At 36.1% G+C, this 9,354-nt stretch overlaps 1 pseudogene; it reads left to right on the top strand.

Moving 5' to 3' along the window:
• The first annotated feature begins 7,574 nt into the window (after nucleotides 1-7,574).
• LOC139004710 (small nucleolar RNA SNORA29) lies at nucleotides 7,575-7,699 on the top strand (annotated as a pseudogene).
• Nucleotides 7,700-9,354: the final 1,655 nt, after the last annotated feature.

Genomic DNA, 9,354 nt, shown 5'->3' with positions numbered 1-9,354 from the left:
CAATAATTAAATAATAAAACTCAAATCAATTCAACAAAATCTATAAAAGAAGGAAAAAAGATAGAAACACAAAATGGACAAATAATAGTAAAATATATATAATCAGTAAAGTACATATAAACAGATTAAATTTATTTCTTTAAAAATGTAGTTACAGATTATATATTCTTTTTTAAATATATTTTTTATTGATTTTTTACAGAGAGGAAGGGAGAGAGATAGAGAGTCAGAGACATCGATGAGAGAGAAACATCGATCAGTTGCCTCCTGCACATCTCCTACTGGGATGTGCCCGCAACCCAGGTACATGTCCTTGACCAGAATCGAACCTGGGACCTTTCAGTCTGCAGGCCGATGCTCTATCCACTGAGCCAAACCGGTTTCGGCAAGATTATATATTCTTTAAAAAAAAGTACTGCTATGTACTATTTTAAAAATGTATCCCTAGACTTTATTTTTTAAAATTGTTTTATTGCTTAAAGTATTACAAAGAGTATTAAATAGGTCTCCTTTTATATCCCTAGACTTTAGAAAAAGAAATTAAAAATAAGAGGACGGGCCTGCTACATCTAATTTTGATGAAAAATATACTACTATAAAAATGGCAATTTTCTTAATAAAATTTTCACACTCAATGTAATTTCAATCAAAATCTCAGCTGTATTTTTCATAAACCTTGATAAGTCTATTCTAAAATTTATAGAGAATAAACAAGGCCCCAAATAGCAATGAGTATAATGACATAAAAGAATGAATTGAGCTGGCATGGTTCACGGACAGACAAGGAGACCAATGGAACAGAACAGAGAGCTCCCAAAGGCTCATATAGAATTTGCTATATGAGAAAGTTGACATTATATATCAGTGGCTGAAGCATGGAATATCCAACCATGCGGAGACAGCATACATATAGGAGAAAATATGATGTAGTTTAGGAACCTACCATGCTTAAATTAAAATCCACAGAGATTAAAGGCATAACGTTCTTAAAGTTTTACTTTCCACATTCGTATGTAAATACAGGAAAATGTTTTAATGCTTTTCAGTAATTAATTATTTATTTAATAGGACAGGAAAAAATACAAACACAATGGGAAAGTTTAAATATAAAAATAGTAAAATATTTTAAAATGTCTGATTTTGAAAGCCCCCACTTAAAAAGTTAAAATAAAGCCCCATATTGGAAAAAGATATCTCTAATACATATAACAAAAAAAGAATTGATACCAGGAATATACATAGAAGTACTACAAAAGAAAAAGAAAGAAAAAGAACTCAATTATACAAACAAAAGCACCAGCAGAGCACCTATTAGCTAGATGTCAGACTCCATATTCTGGTTTAAGGGTGACACAGAGGAACAGGACAGGTCCCTGACCATAAGAAACTTCTAACCACCTAGAGAAACAAGAAAAAAACTGGTCTGGCTCTCTTTGTCAATAGGTTACATATGAGTCTATAAACTTGGTCAGCATGAATGAAAGCTTGAAGAAGAAAGAACAGAAGAGAAAGAGAATATATACCAGCAAACATTCCTGGGAAGCAGAAGGTGGTATGTATACAGATTAGAAAGAGTGCCATATTTTTTCCTGAAGATTTTCTGTTATGAAAAATTCTCTGCAAAAGAGAAAAATAGAAGTTGAAACTAACATTTCAGGGGTGGGTGGGGGGAATGGCATAGTAACTTCAGATTCTTGATTTTCATAGACCAGTGGTCGGCAAACTCATTAGTCAACAGAGCCAAATATCAACAGTACAACGATTGAAATTTCTTTTGAGAGCCAAATTTTTTAAATTTAAACTATATAGGTAGGTACATTGTTATTAACTTAATTAGGGTACTCCTAAGGCTTAGGAAGAGCCACACTCAAGGGGCCAAAGAGCCGCATGTAGATCGCGAGCCGCAGTTTGCCGACCATGGTCATAGACCAACCTGTGAACTTATAGATAGGATAAAGTTTGTTGCTGTTTGAAGTTACATCAGAAGTTACTTTAGGCCATGCTGCATCTTTAAAACCCACTGAAGTCCTCAGAAACACAAACCACTGACATTTCAAGTAGAGCCTAGAATACTAATGACCCCATGAGGAAATACCCAAAGTCAGTCCTGATTCAGACAAAGAAAATACACTGGGTGTCCCCCATGTTGGAGGTTTCCAAAATGGAAAGTGTCTTCTGTGGCGAAGGAGAACACGAGGAAGCAGCTGTGATCTCAGAGGGGCTCTGGAGCTGAGTAGTGGAAAGGTCGACATATGGCATTTCCCATCAAAACATTTCAAATCCTATCCTTTCGGTCCTACTGTGTTTTCATACTTTCCCTGCTTCCTTCCCCAGTGCCCTGTCTTCTTTCCTAGTATAAATGGCTACTTTTTTCACAGAACAAGGATCACAAGAACCCCGAGACCACATAGCAAATAACGATAGTTGACTTATGATAAGGTATTCCAGATGTTCCTATTTCTTTGAATATCTTTCTATTGTAGCTTGACAAGAAATTGGCAACCAATGGTAATAAATGCTTTGATAATATCATTGTTTTATTGAAGTTTCTAACTATGTAGGAAAAGTATCATTGGCTGAATAGTGGGCAAGTTGGCTAGAGACACCCAGTAAACATGAGGCAGTGCCCTTCCCCTGGAAGTTCATCTTAAATCCCCATGACATGGCCACACAGGGATGACAGACCTTTCAGTTCTGGAATTATACCGAAGCTGATTACATCTTGGCCTATGTCCTCCCTTCAGACAACACATTTTCTCTAGTATGATCATTTACAGCGGGGGTTCTCTCCTACCTGCATCACCAATCCATATGCTACATGCTATATTTTATGGGTAATCACTTTTGACTTTTCACCCTGTGCTCTAATGTTCTGATTAAATATAAGTGTTCAAATAATCAGGTATCCCAGAATAAATAAACATGCAATTCAGTGACTTGGGTGGTAATTTTACAGCAGATGGTAAAAAAAAAGTTAAAACTATAATTTCCCCTGTCTTTATAAACATTATTTCAGCTCTCATATTTGCTTGGAAAAGTTCAAGAAGAAAGAGGTGTTACTATCAACGAAATACAGACTCTCCTTTAAAAATTACCCAAATTAAAGTTTCATGGGAGAGAAAAGCTCCTTTATCTGCTGCTTTTAAGCTAAGAACTTCTTTTGAGGAACATAGGCAATGATGAGATGACATGAAAGGGAAAAAAATTAAGAACCTTCCAAAGTAGTTTTCCAACTATATGAAATGCCATTGAACCCTCCACACATCCTCCTCTGTTCCTGCAGGCAAATTTTATGCAGAAAGTTTCAACAAGCAGAAGAGCAGTCACAGAGATAACACCGCAGTAAGATTTACCACAGTCGGTGCCTATGTGACCCAGTTGAATGCATTGCACCCAAAGGGAGAAGGGGCAGGAATTCAACAGTTGTGAGTATCCATAGGGTCCTCCATCCATCACCTTCCCTTCGGAGGCCAAGCTCTGTCGTATGCCCACTTCAGTTTTATGTAACAAAACAGTTTATGTTTTTCTCCCTCAGGCCAGAATCTTGATTCCACCCCCACACTCGTTCTCCCAAGACAGAATTATATCTCAAGTCCTTATAAACCAAACCCCTCTATTCACCGCCTCAGGCATTTGAACGTGTAAAGCCAACTTCTGGGACTATTTCTGGAAATGCAAAATTTGTGTCCTTCCAACATAACCCAGTTATTATAACATACAATTTTGGAGGAAGTACCAGTTACTACATCTGTATTTACAATACCTTCCAACAGTAGGTGCATATTTACTACATACTCTGAGTGCTAATGGAAATGTCTACTCTTATTAGTTATTGTGCTGATATTTTAATTGCATGTGTTACATAAATACTTCTGTTCAGATTAGCCGAATCTAATATTGCTAGAATTCATTTTAAGCTTTTGCTGCAAGTTTTTTATTGTGTATTTAAATTGATTCAAAGAAGAAAAAAAAGTCAGTGATTTATTTTTCCCCATCTCCCCAGCCACGATTGGAAGAGTTCCTACTATAATAGAAAAAAAAGAAAGAATTATTAGTGAAATAATGAATCACACCTTAACTGACCTGGCCTAATTGTAATACATAATTACAGGCTGCTAGACAATTAGAACATTTTGTTTAAGTACCTAATGCCTCTCATGAGGTTTGATAAAAAGTACAGTATGTATTTCTTTCATAAACTATTATTATTAAGAAATGGGAAGAAAAACCTTTACAATAACAGCAGTGATGGCTACATCACAATCTTTAGGGCATCATCAAGCATCATGATGAATCTCACTCATTTTCCCTGCATTGTTGCTCAGATACACAGCATTTGCTTCTGATTGGATATCATACAGAGCCAGGTCCTCTCTGTTTAAGTGCAAGAGAAATGATGAGCTAATGTTACAAGGCAGAGTGCCTGCTCAGAGAAACTACTAATTATCAGCAGGGCAAGATGCTCTCCTGGGGACGGACAGCAAGGCAGCTGACTGGTGGGTATGCCCATCTCCTGGGTTTTCTGAGACTCTATTTTAGGAAAGATTTATCAGAACTAAAGAAGTCTAACGGAGAAGTGTGCATTGTAATTGAATTCACTGCCATTTAGGGCTAGAGTTGATGTAACTATGTAGTACTATTGTAAACCTTTCTGAATATTTTTCCAACTTTTACTTTAAACACGTCAGCCTACTTATGATTTTTAAAAGCTGAATTATTGAATGAAAATAAAATGCATAACGGCTATCTAAAAACAAAAATGAAGTTCAAGTTTTTTTTCCTCTAGGGGTAATTGTTAAGTCTCTTGGTATATAATTTCATTGGGCAGATGCCTTTGTAACTTGAATGTGAAAGACAAGTGTGACCACTTGTGATATTCAGTTTTTAGGTGTTGTGCCTTCCTGTGAGAACAAATAATTAGTCTCACTAAAAGAGTAGAAAAAGAAATGGTATATAAATGATGATTTCAAAAACAATGAAAAGAACTCATAAGTAGCAACCTTAAAAGAGGTGAGAGTTGGGATAAGGTGTTAAACTATGGTAAGGAAACTAGTTTTCAAGTAAATAAACTCAGAAATATTTTACCTTCAAATTTGCAAACAAGATATGTTAAGTAGCTATTAGCTTTTATATCATTTAATTTTATATATTTGAGTAAAATGGAATCTGATGTTACTTTAAGAACTTTTATTCTGATCCAGTTTGACCTATCTTGAATTTGTGAGGAAGTCTTGATTCTTTCTAGAATATTCTGGCATCTTCCATCAAATTGATTTACGCCCCTTTCCCTATAAGACATAAAAAGGTACATACAGGAAGTCTGTATGCCTTATGGATCATCTTTAATCCCTAGTAAGTAGATGCTATCAGCAGACATAGTAGAAGAGTCTAAAAAGTATGAGGCAATAATATACTATTAAAAGTTATTAGCTAATTGCCAAGCTGGTGTTGCTCAGTGGTTGGGCATTGATCTATGAACCAGGAGGTCACAGTTCGATTCCTGGTCAAGGCACATGCCCTGGTTTCGGGATCCATCCCTAGTTGGGGGTGTGCAGGAGGCAGCCAGTCAATGATTCTCTCTCATCACTGATGTTTTGATCCCTCTCTCCCGCACCCTTACTCTCTCTGAAATCAATAAAAACATTAAAAAAACACATTATCAGCTACTTGTATTCTGGTTAGCCATATGAGTTAAGATCACAGTCTCATAACTCTAATATTCAAAATTCGTAAGTTATAGATGCCTTTAGTTATAGGTGAATAACTTCTATGTGTGTATGCATGCATGCGAGGAGCATGAGAGAGAGAGGGCGGAATTGATTTATTAAGGAGCACATTTGCTTCAAATATCAGGATAAATTTCTAAAAAGCTTTGGTCACAACTCAAGAGGAAAAGGTGATATATACTGACTAGGGGAAGTTTTCACACAGAGCAGCCACATTTGTATGAGGGGTGCGAAGCTGAATATCTATTGTGCTGAAAACCTTAGAAAAATTATTAAATATCTATATTTATCCTAGACTATGCCAAAGGGTATATTTATGATATCACAAAGTGGTGATATGAACAGTGTGATAGAGGACAGTACTGGCGTTTGGAAGATCCTGACAAGCTAGACTGACAGCTAGGACCATCAAGATTGCATTTAATAGAATTAAGTACAAATTTAAGCTTCCAGTTACACATGGTAAATTTGAACACCTCTCTCCCATTTCCATTTATTTTCATTCTTTCCCAAACTCCACATAATGACAGTTAAGAAGTTTTAAAAAGATACAAATCTACAAGGTCAAGGAAAATGGGAGACAAGATCACAACAGGTGAGAAATGGGGACAAAGTTTTGGAAGCAGAAAACCAGATGCAGGAGGAGTAGCTGGCTTAGTACAGCCAAAAACAGAAAATGGAACCAGTAAGAAAAAGTTTATTCACATCACAGAACTTCCCTGTTCCCCTTCCAAAGGATGTGAATTTCCAGTTTAAAAGGAGATAAAGGATTTTAAAAGTCACTGTACTATAACACTTCTAAGTATTAGGGATAATGGAAAGATCTTAGGTGCTTCTATTGAAGGGTTAAAAAAAAAGATAGGTCACATATATTAAGTATAAGAACAGCATCAGATTTCTTAATGGCAAATATGGAAGTTAAGAAGAAAATAGAGCAATGCTTTCAAAACTCTGAAGGAAACTATTCTAGTATAGAATAACATATCTCGGCAAAAAATCAAATTATTAGTGGAATAAAGGCATTGCCAGATATGCAATATCTCAAAATGTAACTTCTATTTTTAGGAAGCCACTAGAGAATATAATATTTCAAATTGCAGGAGTAAATTAAGAAAAAAGACATGAAATTCAGGAGACAGGATGGTGGCAGAGAGATCTTTCTAGATGGTACAGCATGTCTACAGATGGGATCAATACATACTGAAGTGGAAGAATCAGTTAACTCTAGGATCAGAGAGAGAAAGCATGAGATCACGTGATGTCTGAATCTTCTAGAATCAGATTTTCAATACTAACAAAAAATTAAGATTTGAGAGTCAGGTAAGTAGGAAGCTAAACAACCAATCAAAACCAGTGGCAATTAACTCCAGGGGAAAAGAAAAGATTGGACATGATAGAAAACAAGAACTATCACAGCAATCACAGATACATGGTTCAGCTATGGATATTATTTATTCAGCCATAACACTGTAAACAAAATAGATTTTTTAAAACGTTTTAGTTTTAGTAAGCACTATAATTGTAACATTATGTTCAGATTTCTTTATAGTTCTGTTGAATAGAGACAGGCACATTTTTTTAAAAATATATTTTATTGATTTTTTACAGAGAGGAAGGGAGAGGGATAGAGAGTTAGAAACATCGATAAGAGAGAAACATCAATCAGCTGCCTCCTGCACATCTCCTTCTGGGGATGTGCCCGCAACCCCGGTACATGCCCTTGACCGGAATCGAACTTGGGACCTTTCAGTCCGCAGGCCGACGCTCTATCCACTGAGCCAAACCGGTTTCGGCAAGAGACGGGCACATTTCTTAGCATGATCTGAAATCATGCCTTTGTTTAAAGGTTTTCCTATCTCTTTTTTTATTTTTTAAATGTATCTTTCTTATGGGATAGAGTAACATTGCCATGATCTGAAGGAGGAGGATTTGTTTGTGTCCTCCTTCTATATGAAATGGCTAAACAGAAAAAAAAAAAAAGTACCTTTATTGTTGAAAGTATTACAAATGTCTCCTTTCAAAATATCGATTTTAAAAACAAATTGATGAAAAGTTGTCAGTGCAATGAGCCTGGCAAGCCATGTTTCTTTCTCCCACCACAGAGGCTGCATTACAGTAGTAAGTAGGCTTGTTTAGAAACAATGACGTAAGTCATAGTCCCATTAGCCATAATTGAAGGGGATGGACAATTAGTGAGCACCCTTAAGTCTACAAGTAGACCTGGAGGATTCTCTATTCCTACAAAAGGACAGAGAGGCACAGACCCTCTCAGTTGCCATAGCCCTCCCATCATTATAGATGATGATAAGTTAAGAATAGGATCTGAGCAGAAAACCTCATGAAGTCCAAACCCAAATTGGATTCAATTCATTGGCGGTGTGTTCTGTGTGAGGGAAATAAGACAACTGGGTTGATTTAGAAGCTGGCTAATTCATACAGTCAGTTATTTTTATTTATAGGCATATACTAAACAGTTTTCTAATTACTTCTATAACTTGAGATATTCTGAAATTGTTCACAGAATGCAAAGGGCCACTACTAAACTCTTACTATTTTGTCAGGCCCCATTGTACTTGACTTTAATGTACAAATAGATGTTTTTACAGGAAATGATGTGTTTCTATAAGACTCAGAAACTGAAGAACTGAAAATGTAAGTAAAGGTTAAAGACAGGAAATATTCAAATAGTTTGAAGTACACTTTTCCACAAGTTTTATCATCAGAAGACTATGCCTGGCACTTCTGGCGATCAGGCTCACAGAGTGGAAAACAGAACCCACATGGTATCTCCACACAGAGTGTTTACAGCCTCCACTGAGATCATAGCTGCTGACAAGTGAGCATGAAAAGGATGTCGTGGTAAAGGTTTTCAGTTAGGCTATGTCTGCCCCGGCAATTACCAGCTAAATAAGTTGATAATTAAAATAAAGTTGGATTTTCACTGCAGCCAATACAAAGGAATTTGAGCTTCAGACAGAAGACAACGGTAGATGTGAAACATTTCATCTCCATTGTTTATTCTCCATGACTGTGTGTTGAGGGGCCAGTCTTGATGAGCCTTTATAAGATATAGTGTGAGTTCCTTACTTTTATAAAAAAAAATGTGGTGAAACATTTTAGTGAAGAAGGTGATATTGACCTACATCCAATTTTAGTATTGTTTTCTTTCCATCAGAATATGACTGATCAGAGTTTCTATGCAACTTAGCATTTGGATAAAATGCTGGGTAAAATAACAAACTAACATTGTTAGCATTAGAAACACAAAGGTGAGAGCTTCTTAGTGAAATTATTATATGAAAATTTTTCTCCAATATTAAAATTACTCAGACACAAAACTGTTTAATTGATTCAGAAAACTGGCACCAGACCTCATTATAATGGCCAGACCTTATTGTTTGCATATATAGCTTCACGAGTAATAAAAACATCTTTGAAAAGCCTCTGGCAGCGTTATCCTGATTTGCCTTTACAAACAGACAGGACAAGAACCCATAATGCTTAAAAAGAATTTTTAAGCATGTCACTTATTTTATTAAGTGCTTTATTGATATACTAGAGGCCCGGTGCATGAATTTGTGCACAGGTGGGGTCCCTTGGCCTGGCCAGCAATTGGGGCTGATGGGGG

Source organism: Myotis yumanensis, unplaced genomic scaffold, assembly GCF_028538775.1.
Source record: "Myotis yumanensis isolate MYYU_CA2020_CCGP unplaced genomic scaffold, mMyoYum1.0.hap1 SCAF_2, whole genome shotgun sequence".
NCBI lineage: Eukaryota > Metazoa > Chordata > Mammalia > Chiroptera > Vespertilionidae > Myotis > Myotis yumanensis.
Note: the sequence above shows the minus strand (reverse complement) of the source record. Positions and strands in the feature narration are given on the sequence as shown.